The 12,211-nt window shown below is 35.6% G+C and overlaps 1 pseudogene; it reads left to right on the top strand.

Annotated features, from left to right (window-relative positions):
* Positions 1-5,399: 5,399 nt before the first annotated feature.
* Positions 5,400-12,211, top strand: part of LOC107701637 (cryptochrome DASH-like) — an 8,625-nt pseudogene continuing 1,813 nt past the window's right edge.

Below are 12,211 nucleotides of genomic sequence, written 5' to 3'. Positions count from 1 at the left end.
GATTAAGGGGTGGTAATCTTATAATGAGCCCCCTTTGCCACGTCACCAAGGAATCCAAATCAGACGCGCTCGTTTTCTCAGTCACTTGCAGAAAAAGGCTTACCAAAGTTACTGGGTTAATCTTTTTCACGTTTCCTTGATTGGTAGATGCACCGGGGACATGATTTATAGCATTTAAAACCTGGAAAAGTCAGATTTTCATGATATATCACCTTTAACTATAATAACCCTGCCTAAAACTTGCATAAAATATGTGGATGGAAACAGCTAGCTAGCTTGTTAGCTAACAGTCCCTTACATCTCTCTCTCTCCTCAGGAGTGTTGCCTGCACGGTTGTAGAGATGCTAACCCAGAAGCCCCCGTGGGCTGAATATGAAGCAATGGCAGCCATTTTCAAGATCGCAACCCAGCCGACTAAGCCAAACCTGCCCGAGGGTGTGTCTGACGCATGCAGGGACTTCCTGCGGCAGATCTTTGTGGAAGAGAAATTGCGGCCCACTGCTGAGGGGCTTCTCAGCCACTCTTTTGTCCAAGGCAGCTTCTGATCCCACAGATCTTGGATCTCTCTGGAATCCCCAGGGAAAACCACACACCTGCCCGCGGACAATCACCACTCTGCCTTCCAGGGTCCGGAGAAACCCACCAACCAGCCAACTAAGAACAAACGTGACCATAACGAGGGGGTGTGTATCTCAGATCTCCCCAACGCAGCTTGAAAAATATCATAAGAGGGAACCTACGGACAGCAAAACCGTGATAGCATTTCCTATATTGTTAATCAAAGCCCTGTCCCAAATGACGCACTTGGCTTGAGACCGCAGGGTGTCCCATTTCTTATTTCCTGTGCTACGCACCCCTTTTGCTAAATGGACCCTTCTCACGTTTTCAGGGTTTCTCAGAAGCAGTTGTTGTCATAGTTGGGTAAACTTCTACAGCAAATATAATTTTGCGTTCCCGTTCCAAAAGCAAAAGCAAAAAAATCCATGATCGCATTTTCACAACTTTCCAAAAGAGAAAAAAAATATAGTGAGATTAATTATAGCACCCAGAAGAGAGAATGATGTCAAAATGTCAGCAGTGTTAATTATTATTTTGTAATTTACTGTCAAAGTAATATAACACAAATTATAGCACTATAAATGTATAAAAAAAATGAAAATATGACAAACTTTACTAGATTTGCGATGTCGATAACCATGGAAACGCGTCATCACAGTCTGAAAAGGGACCAATGTTTACAGCACACTATTACCCAACATTCCTTGTAACAAATGACATAAACTTTAAAGGGTGGTGAGAGCTAAGAGTGGATCGGTGACATAAACCTTTTTTTTTTTTTTTTTGGCAAAATCCATTAATTTATCCAAAAATAAATGTAAATTAATTCAATAGAACAGTTCTTATAATTAAGCCTCATTAAAATAATTAAATGTTTTGAAAACAACAACAACTTAAGTAGATTGGCATAATATAGAATATTTTTTTTAATAATTAATGATTAATAATAATAAATAATACATAAAGTACTTTAGGTTGCAAAATGTCATGTGGTGTGACTCCCCAAAACTTTAATAATATTTCTGATTAAATAATTTATGATATTTCGGGGGTTATTTTTTAACTTTGTAAAAGTCACAACACAAAAAAAAAATGAGTTCACATTAATCACAAATATGAAAAATTATTAAGATGTGTATACTCAATGTGTATTTAACATGTAAGGATATTATTATTACTTTTTTTACTTTATTGTTACACCACATTACATTTTTATAGGCATTTTTTAAAATGGTATAAAGGTTTTCATTTAAACCATATAAAATCATATAATAATTCATTACTAAAAATGTCCACAAACTACTTATAAACTACATTTTTAAAAGATTTTTTCCTTTTCTTTATAATGGACACTCCTATTTGTCATTGCCATTTGGGACAGAGCCTTTGGCTAGGGATTGATACAATGCAGTCGAAGTGCCAACACTTGGTATACTGGCACAGACTGGCACATAAAGTGTCACTGCCCAAACAGTACTGATTACAATAGCTTAGTTTACATGCATTATTGCCGGTTGACTTTATCTGATCCCCGATGCACTTGAAACCAGCCCAAGTGCTCTGATGTGATACTACAGGGGTTGCTGAACAAATCACAAACTGTCTTTGTTTGGCACAAATGTATTGGAGTGTTATTTTAAAGTGGCAAGAGTTAAAAATGTGGTTGTTTAACAGAATTCATTTGGTCATAAAAGAGAGTTGATTTTGATTATGGCTCATGTACCTCTGCATCCCTGGGTCCAATCCTGAGTGTCATCGAAAATACATTGAAAAGACCTCATGGAGCAATTATAATGATATATGTACTGTACAATACTCATTTGAGTAACTTTTTTGTTAAGATTACTGTGTTCGATGGTTAGAATCTAACCAAATAAGAATGACACAGCGTAAGACATATGCAACCACCAAAGTGGTATGAGACAGAGAAATGTGTAATTTTTTTCATGTCTTTTCAGCTAATGAAAACTATAAGCACATCTTTTTATATTATGTAAAGTTTTAGCTAAAGCACTCTTTACCCAGAGATAATCACTGTAAATACATTCTCATTGCACTCTTGGACTCATGCATAGAGCATATAGGATAATCAGCTGAGATTCAAACGAATATTTTTATACATTTTTTCAATTCACGTTTGGAATGACAATGCCAAACATTTTGTATTATAAAAATTACCCTAAAGTGTCAAAGCAATATTTCAGAGAAGACTACTAGGCTGGTGTGTTAGCAATCTTGTACTGTTCACTCAGTCGAATACAACCAAAGAGTGAGATGCTTGAATTATGAATTTGGTCACTTCAGAACTGTTCAGTGTTGCTGAAACGGTCTCTGTCTTGATTTGTAACCCATATGGTGAGTTTCTTTCTTTTGTTGACTCAAACTATTGCTTACTGATGTGCAAACATTTTCCTTGTCATTGTGAAAGTAAATTTACGGAATAGTTCAGCCAAAAATGAAAAATTGCTAAAAATGTACTCGCCCTCAGGTCATCCAAAATATAGACGAGTTTGTTTCTTCATCATAACAGATTTTTGAGAAATTTACTATTACATCACTTGCTCACCGATAGATCCTCTGCAGTGAATGGGTGCCATCAGAATGAGAGTCCAAACAGCTGATAAAAACATCACAATAATACACAACCCACTCGATTACAGTGAAGCAAAAAGCTGTTGTGTTTAATATTTGTAATAAACAAATCCATTGTTAATAAGTTTTGAACCATCAATCTGACGGCACCCATTCACTGCAGTGGATCCATTGGTGAGCAGGTGATGTAATGCTGATGTAATCTGTTCTGATGAAGAAACAAACTACATCTAAACTCATCAAACTTGGATGACCTTGAATGACATTTTTGGATTAACTATTCCTTTAAGCATACATCGTTTTAAATGACATATTTTCATCTTGTCCAAAAATTGCTGTTTTTTTATGTTCTGAACTCGAAAAAACTACACCAGCAGCAATTCATGTTGCAATTAGTGCCTTCTCTGATGACTAATTCTGAGAGATCAGTCAATTTAAAAACATTTAATGGTGGAATGTGTTTTCTGATGTCCTTCAGATGGTTTCAGTGTCACGCATTGATGCTGTCAAGGACATTTGCTGAAGATCTTTTACTGAAGATGATTGTATTGTAAATGCATACTGTACCGAGCCGTCATAATGTTTCATTATATTCAAAGTACATTAGTCACAGTATATTATTATTGTTCTGATTGTGGAGAGGTTTGGCTTTCAGATGATCTCAGCTGAGGATGAACAGACCACGCTGGGTTTTGAGGGGCTAAGAATGAACAATTCTGTGCTGCCTTGATGAAAAAGCCTGGAAACTTTTATCAGTGATTTTGTATATTTGAATAAATAAATGTATGGTCTAAAACCAGCTTCTGTTATATTGCTATTTTATGTGTTTAAATGTAATTTTTTTAGTAACGTAATATAACAATTTTTATTGTACTTTTCAGATTATATAATCATTATTTATTAGTTATAAATTCTATTTTGTTATATCGTGTCGAGTAAGTTTTGTAAGAAGAGCACATGCGCTTTCAGACTGTATGTTTGGTAACCTCGCGCTCATGTTACTAAACGTGTCCATCACGCTTCCACTGCTGGTCTGTCTGCTGCTCAACATACACACGATCGCTCGGGACTTCTCTAAAGACCTATCGCCAGTATGTCCGCTTCTCGTACAGTAATATGTCTACTGAGGAACGACCTGCGTCTGCATGATAACGAGGTACTGTAAATATCACAGGAACAAAGGAGCGTGCAGTCTCTTGTCTCGAGCAAAACACGCGCCTGATTCGATATGCTTAAGCCTTATTACATGATGCACTGCTCGGGATTTAACAAGTCGCAATGATTCTTTTACTAATTTTTAAGCGTAAAATAGAACACTTGAGATGAGAATAATAAAGAGCTCATTTCATCTATTTGAGTTGCGAAACATAAAGTCCATATGAAGCTAAATATGGGCGCCCATTGGGTAGTTTGTCGGTAATCGTCACAAGGGGCGTGGCCACATGTTAGCGCGTCTATGGAGGACTAAACATTCAGATAAATATACGCATTCTATGCTCTAATCTTTTTTTGGTTTACTATATTTATATAGTCTTTCTCTCTAGCAATAACAACATTTAAAACTAAGTAAATAAAATAGACTATTACAAATACAAATGAATTAAGGGGAGGGCATTCATGTCAAGATGTACACTGCCGTTCAAATGTTTAGGATCAGTAAGATTTGTAATGTTTTTTAAAGAAGTCTCGTGTTCAGTAAGTAAAAATAGACATGATGCGGGAAGAATGACTTTGCTTCTTTGCAAAACAGACACTAAAAATATACTAAAACTAAATGACTAGATATCAGATATTCTGAACCCTGATAATTAGATACAGTATATTGAACAGCACTGTAATATTATATATACACTATTGTTTAACAGTTTGGGAGTTGGTAAGATGTTTTAAAATGTTTTTCAATTCAAGTCTCTTATGCTCATCAAGTCTGCATTTATTTGATCAAAAATACAGAAAAAACAGTAATATAGGGAAATATTATTGCAATTTAAAATAACAGTTTTCTATTTTAATCTACTTTAAAATATAATTTATTCCTGTGATGCAAAGCTGAATTTCCAGTATCATTACTCCATTCTGCAGTGTCACGTGATCCTTCAGAAATCATTCTAATATGCTGATTGAATATCAATATTGGAAACAGTTTTGCTGCTTAATATTTTTTGGATCCTGTGATACTTTTTTTCAGGATTCTTTGATTAATAAAAAGCACATGCGCTTTCAGACTGTATGTTTGGTAACCTCGCGCTCATGTTACTAAACGTGTCCATCACGCTTCCACTGCTGGTCTGTCTGCTGCTCAACATACACACGATCGCTCGGGACTTCTCTAAAGACCTATCGCCAGTATGTCCGCTTCTCGTACAGTAATATGTCTACTGAGGAACGACCTGCGTCTGCATGATAACGAGGTACTGTAAATATCACAGGAACAAAGGAGCGTGCAGTCTCTTGTCTCGAGCAAAACACGCGCCTGATTCGATATGCTTAAGCCTTATTACATGATGCACTGCTCGGGATTTAACAAGTCGCAATGATTCTTTTACTAATTTTTAAGCGTAAAATAGAACACTTGAGATGAGAATAATAAAGAGCTCATTTCATCTATTTGAGTTGCGAAACATAAAGTCCATATGAAGCTAAATATGGGCGCCCATTGGGTAGTTTGTCGGTAATCGTCACAAGGGGCGTGGCCACATGTTAGCGCGTCTATGGAGGACTAAACATTCAGATAAATATACGCATTCTATGCTCTAATCTTTTTTTGGTTTACTATATTTATATAGTCTTTCTCTCTAGCAATAACAACATTTAAAACTAAGTAAATAAAATAGACTATTACAAATACAAATGAATTAAGGGGAGGGCATTCATGTCAAGATGTACACTGCCGTTCAAATGTTTAGGATCAGTAAGATTTGTAATGTTTTTTAAAGAAGTCTCGTGTTCATCAAGTCTGCATTTATTTGATCAAAAATACAGAAAAAACAGTAATATAGGGAAATATTATTGCAATTTAAAATAACAGTTTTCTATTTTAATCTACTTTAAAATATAATTTATTCCTGTGATGCAAAGCTGAATTTCCAGTATCATTACTCCAGTCTGCAGTGTCACGTGATCCTTCAGAAATCATTCTAATATGCTGATTGAATATCAATATTGGAAACAGTTTTGCTGCTTAATATTTTTTGGATCCTGTGATACTTTTTTTCAGGATTCTTTGATTAATAAAAAGTTAAAAAGAACAGCATTTATTCAAAATATAAATATTTTGTAACAATATACCGTTCAAAAGTTTGGGGTCAGTCATTTATTTATTTAATTTTCAAAGAAATTAATCCTTTTATTCAGCAAGGATGTGTTAAATTGATAAAAAGTGTTAATAAAGACTTGTATTGTTAGAAAATATTTAACTTTATTCCTCAAATAACGCTGAAAAAAGTATCACAGGTTCCAAAAAAACACATTAAGCAGCAGAACTGTTTCCAACATTGATAATAAATCAGCATATTGGAATGATTTCTGAAGGATGATGTGACACTGAAGACTGGAGTAATGGCTGATGGAAATTCAGCATTGCATCACAGAAATAAATTATATTTTAAATTTATATTCAAATAGAAACCCATTATCTTAAATGGTAATAATATTTTACAATATTACATTTTTTTCTGTATTTTTGATCAAATAAATGCAGCCATGATGAACAGAAGAGACTTCTTTAAAAAACATTACAAATCTTACTGATTCCAAACTTTTGAACCACACTGTGTGTATATATATATATATACAGTGGGTACGGAAAGTATTCAGTATATATATTAATTTTAAGAGTTGTTCATTGGTATGATTGTGTTTACATACAATAATATAGTTGTATTTTTGGTCTATGAACTACACTGTGCAAATGAACAGTGATTTTATGAACTGCAGTGCTTGCTTTTACACGTTAAGTTTTGTTGGGCCTATTAGAAAAACATGACAAACCGGTTTTACCTCATTCATCCAGGTGTTTCATTGGGCTCAGAGGAATGCCGATCACATAGTCCCCCTCTACTGCTTCGACCCGCGGCATTACCAGGGCACCTATCACTTCAACTTCCCTAAGATGGGACCTTTCCATTTACGTTTCCTCCTGGACAGTGTGAAAGACCTGAGGGCCACACTGAGGAAACGGGGCAGGTGGGAATTTTATTTCACACAGAATGTACTTTCTGTCCTCATACTGATGTTATATGATTCTTATGTATTTATATGGCTTTGTGCAGCACACTGTTGGTGAGACAAGGGAAGCCGGAGGATGTTGTTAGTGATTTGATTCAGCAGCTGGGTTCAGTCACAGCTGTGGCATTTCATGAGGAGGTGCGTTTCAGAGCCGTTAACAGCCATCATTGATCACATAGGCTCTGTGGCCACATGTAAAGTGCAGTCTGACACTTTCTGTCTATTGCCTGAAGGTGGCATCAGAGGAAAAGACTGTGGAGAAGAAGCTAAAGGTCATCTGCTGCCAAAACAAAGTCAAAGTTCAGACTTTCTGGGGTTCTACACTTTACCACAGAGATGATCTGCCATTCAGTCACATTGGAGGGTAGGACAAGTAATGCAGTGTTATTTTAGTATGATTTATATACTATTACTAATATTTATACTTCTACTATTATTGCATTTATTAATATTTTGAATAAGCTTATTATTTATATTTTCCGTTTTCATTTTAAGTTTGAATAATTTTGTTATGTGCTTTTGTCATGTTTATTCGTTTTTTAGTATTTCTATTTCACACTGATTTTAATTGAGTTTATTTATTTAGTTTTAGTTTTTCATCTAATATTTAAATTGTATTTTATTTTACAATTATGTCAATTACTAACAATTGTATTAGTGTCAGTTAACAATAACAAAACTAGTTGTAACCTTAGTAAATCACTTCATGAGATTTGGACAGTTAATGATAATGTTACAAAATGCTGAGAGTATTTCCACATTTCTATAACTGTTATGGTCTCTTCGTTTTCCTCCTATGTAAAAGTTTGATATCAAAATAGTTCAATTCTGCATTTTTAATAATACATCTTAATATAAATGTTCCCTATACTATACTTAAACAACTTTACCAAACAGGAATGTGTGCAAAACTGTATATGAAAAACATTTTAAGCATGTATTTAAAGACATTTTTTGTAAAAAATAAATAAATAAAAATAATCACTTGTCATCACCCAATAGATTTATTGTTACTGTGCTTTAAACTACACAGTTTTTCATTCAAATAAACTTTGGTGCTGACATATAATAAAAAAAACAAACAATTATTTTAGCCTATCTATGTTAGTAATTTTAACAACTCATTCAACTTTCTTAGGAAACTTTACAGAAAAGTACTGGAAACTATTTTGCAAGTCCACTGCTACTTCCTGTTTTTAGGATCTGATTAGTAATTGCAGCTTCAGTTTCAGTGCTTGTGAGATTGAATTTCCTGTTTATACTTCTAATTTCCGCTGTCTTTTTAAGGTTACCTGATGTTTACACCCAGTTTAGAAAGGTAGTTGAGGGACAGGGCAGAGTGCGACCTGTCCTTTCCATCCCGGAACAGGTTAAATCTCTTCCTTTTGGACTGGAGGAGGGCACCATCCCAACATTCGAGGGCCTGGGACAGACAGGTACCTTGATTTACATAACTGTACTGCATTTAGAGTAAACTGCACCAGTATCTCAAAACATGACAGTCAGTAAAATGATGAAAAACTCCAGGCTGAATCAGTTACTCATATTTCCTCTTTCTTAATATAGCAATATTACATGAATTGTGCTGTGATTTCCTCTCAGATGACTGTACAATCCTCAGAGGGATATTTAGAAGATCCAGATATTTAGAAGAACCAGTTAGGAGTAATCATGATATATTTCCTGTCTGTGGTTTCAGAGCCGCTGGAGGACTGCCGCTCGGCCTTCCCATGCTGCGGTGGAGAGACTGAGGCTCTTGCTAGGCTGAAACATTACTTTTGGGATACAGTGAGGCTCTCACTAAAACTCTTACAGTTTTCTAAAATTACTTAAAGTAATAGTTCACCTGAAAATGAAAATTTGCTAAAAGTTTACTCACCTTCAGGGCACCCAAGATGTAGACGAGTTTGTTTCTTCATCAGAAGAGATTTGGAAAAATTAAGCATTACATCACTTGCTCACCAATAAATACTCTGCCGTGAATGGGTGCCGTCAGAATGAGAGTTCAAACAACTGATAAAAACATCACAATAATCCACAAGTAATCACTTCTTGTGAAGTGAAAAGCTGCATGTTTGTAATAAACAAATTTGTCATTAGGAGGTTTTTAACTTAAAACCGTTGCTTCTGGCTAAAATACGAGTCCTCTATCCATAATATTGCTTTCTCCAAATTCGTCTCGTCTGAATCAGGAGGGAAATATGCACAGATAAAGCACTGTTTACAAGTGAAAACAGGCCTCAATTCTAAACAAATACTGTATGTCTGTGGATTTTGATGTGAGAGGACAACAGGGATGAACTTTTTCACTGGAGTTATGAGTTATTATGGATTATGGACTTGTATTTTGTCCAGAAGACAAATGAATGTTGTCGTGTGGATTACTTGTGGATTATTGTGATGTTTTTATCAGCTGTTTGGACTCTCATTCTGACGGCACCCATTCACTACAGAGGATCCATTGGTGAGCAAGTGATGTAATGCTAAATTTCTCCAAATCTGTTCCGATGAAGAAACTCATCTACATTTTGGATGACCTGAGGGTGAGTAAATCAGCAAATTTTTATTTTAGGCCAGGGTGATCAACTCCTTTAATTAATGAGAGAGGGTTATTTAATGCTCGTTTTATCACAGAATGCCGTTGCAGCTTATAAGGAGACCCGGAATGGCATGATCGGAGTGGACTATTCCACAAAATTTTCTCCTTGGTGAGCCCTCAAAATGATATTTTCATAATGCATGAGTACAGCACAGACTAATGCTGAGCAGTCATGGCTTTTTCATTATCCTCCTTCAGGCTTGCATTGGGCTGCATATCACCCAGGTACATCTATGAGCAGATCAAGAAGTATGAAGCCGAACGAACTGCCAACCAAAGCACATACTGGTGAGTAACGTGGTTAGGAATATGTTTTCAAATAAAATTAACTTGTGCCAGGTTTTTATATGCAACATTACTACATTTTTCTTCACCAGGGTGATATTTGAACTTCTGTGGAGTGATTACTTCAAATTTGTGGGTTTAAAATATGGAAACAGAATATTTCATATGAATGGTAAGTTTGGATTTTTTTTTTTTTTTCTACAGGTGCATCTCAATAAATTAGAATGTCGCCTTTGTTTACGATCACGACGCCGCCTGGGAGCACTTCCGCCCGGCCGGGTAGAGTGCGTAGTCTCGGGTGGTCTGGAGATCTCAGGGATGAGTCGAGGATTGATGATAAAACTGTTGGAAAAGTGCACACCAATATCCAAAAGCTCCTGTCGGGTGTAAGATGTTAAAGCAAAGCTGTTCAGTGCGAACAGGCCCGAGATGAGCAGGAAAAATACTACAAAATTGCAAAAACTGGAGAGACGCTGAGCCTCGCGATGTGTACGCGCCGCCATCTTGGTCAATGAGACCAATTTGTGGCTTACCCTCCTTGTGAAGGGTGTCAATGATTGTCTTCTGGACAACTGTCAGATCAGCAGTCTTCCCCATGATTGTGTAGCCTAGTGAACCAAACTGAGAGACCATTTTGAAGGCTCAGGAAACCGTTGCAGGTGTTCTGAGTTGATTAGCTGATTGGCATGTCACCATATTCTAATTTGTTGAGATAGTGAATTGGTGGGTTTTTGTTAAATGTGAGCCAAAATCATCACAATTAAAAGAACCAAAGACTTAAACTACTTCAGTCTGTGTGCATTGAATTTATTTAATACACGAGTTTCACAATTTGAGTTGAATTACTGAAATAAATGAACTTTTCCACGACATTCTAATTTATTGAGATGCACCTGTATGTTGGTTTTAGTTTCTTATTAATCATAAAATGATAATTTCTTCCTTCATGAACTGAAGGTCTGCAAGACAAGCATGTGTCGTGGAAAACTGATATGACATTGTTCAATGCATGGAAAGGTAATGTGACTTAGAATTTGTTAGTCTTTTTACCCAGTCCTTCATTTTGTACTTAATTTCATCAATCAACCAATGAATCCACATTTCAATTAATTTTCTCTGAATTTAAAGCGACATTTTTTCACTTGTTCAGAGGGGAGAACTGGGGTGCCGTTTGTAGATGCGAACATGAGGGAGCTTGCACTGACAGGATTCATGTCCAACAGAGGACGTCAAAATGTGGCCAGCTTTCTGACCAAAGACTTGGGTTTAGACTGGAGACTGGGTGCTGAGTGGTTTGAATACCTGCTGGTAGGAAACATTTGCCATATTTGATGGGAGTGGGTTGATGCTCTCTGCTTTTTGCTGCCGTTTGATGCATTATTAACTTTCATTGGCATCAGGTGGATCATGACGTCTGCAGCAACTATGGAAACTGGCTCTATAGTGCTGGAATAGGAAATGACCCACGAGAAAACAGGAAGTTTAATATGATCAAACAAGGACTGGACTATGACAATAATGTAAGTAGTAGTTTTTACAGGTCTCTTACGGTAATACCGCGTAAAACAAAAACAAACAAAAAAAAATCCCTGAATTCTGATTCATATATTTTGCTAGCACATCTAAACAAAAAAATAAAAGAGTAGTTGTCACACTCATACACATTAGTTGTTGTCATACTCCAGTCAATATTTCTCAGAGTAGATGTATTTTTAATGGTCTTTTAAATTATTTTTAAAAGTAATAATAGTTATTTGTATTCTTAAAACCATAACTTAAGTAAAATAATTATAAAACAATTCTTGGAACACGAAAACTGGAAAAGGAAACAAAACTAAAAAAAAAATCAAACCATTGTTTTAGTAAACATAATTTGTAATCAATAAATTAACAGTTTAGTAACAATTAAGCCTATATACACACACACACACACACACACACACACACATA

Source organism: Sinocyclocheilus anshuiensis, unplaced genomic scaffold (assembly GCF_001515605.1).
Source record: "Sinocyclocheilus anshuiensis isolate Anshui unplaced genomic scaffold, SAMN03320099.WGS_v1.1 scaffold1626, whole genome shotgun sequence".
NCBI lineage: Eukaryota > Metazoa > Chordata > Actinopteri > Cypriniformes > Cyprinidae > Sinocyclocheilus > Sinocyclocheilus anshuiensis.
This window is presented reverse-complemented; position numbering and strand designations above follow the sequence as displayed.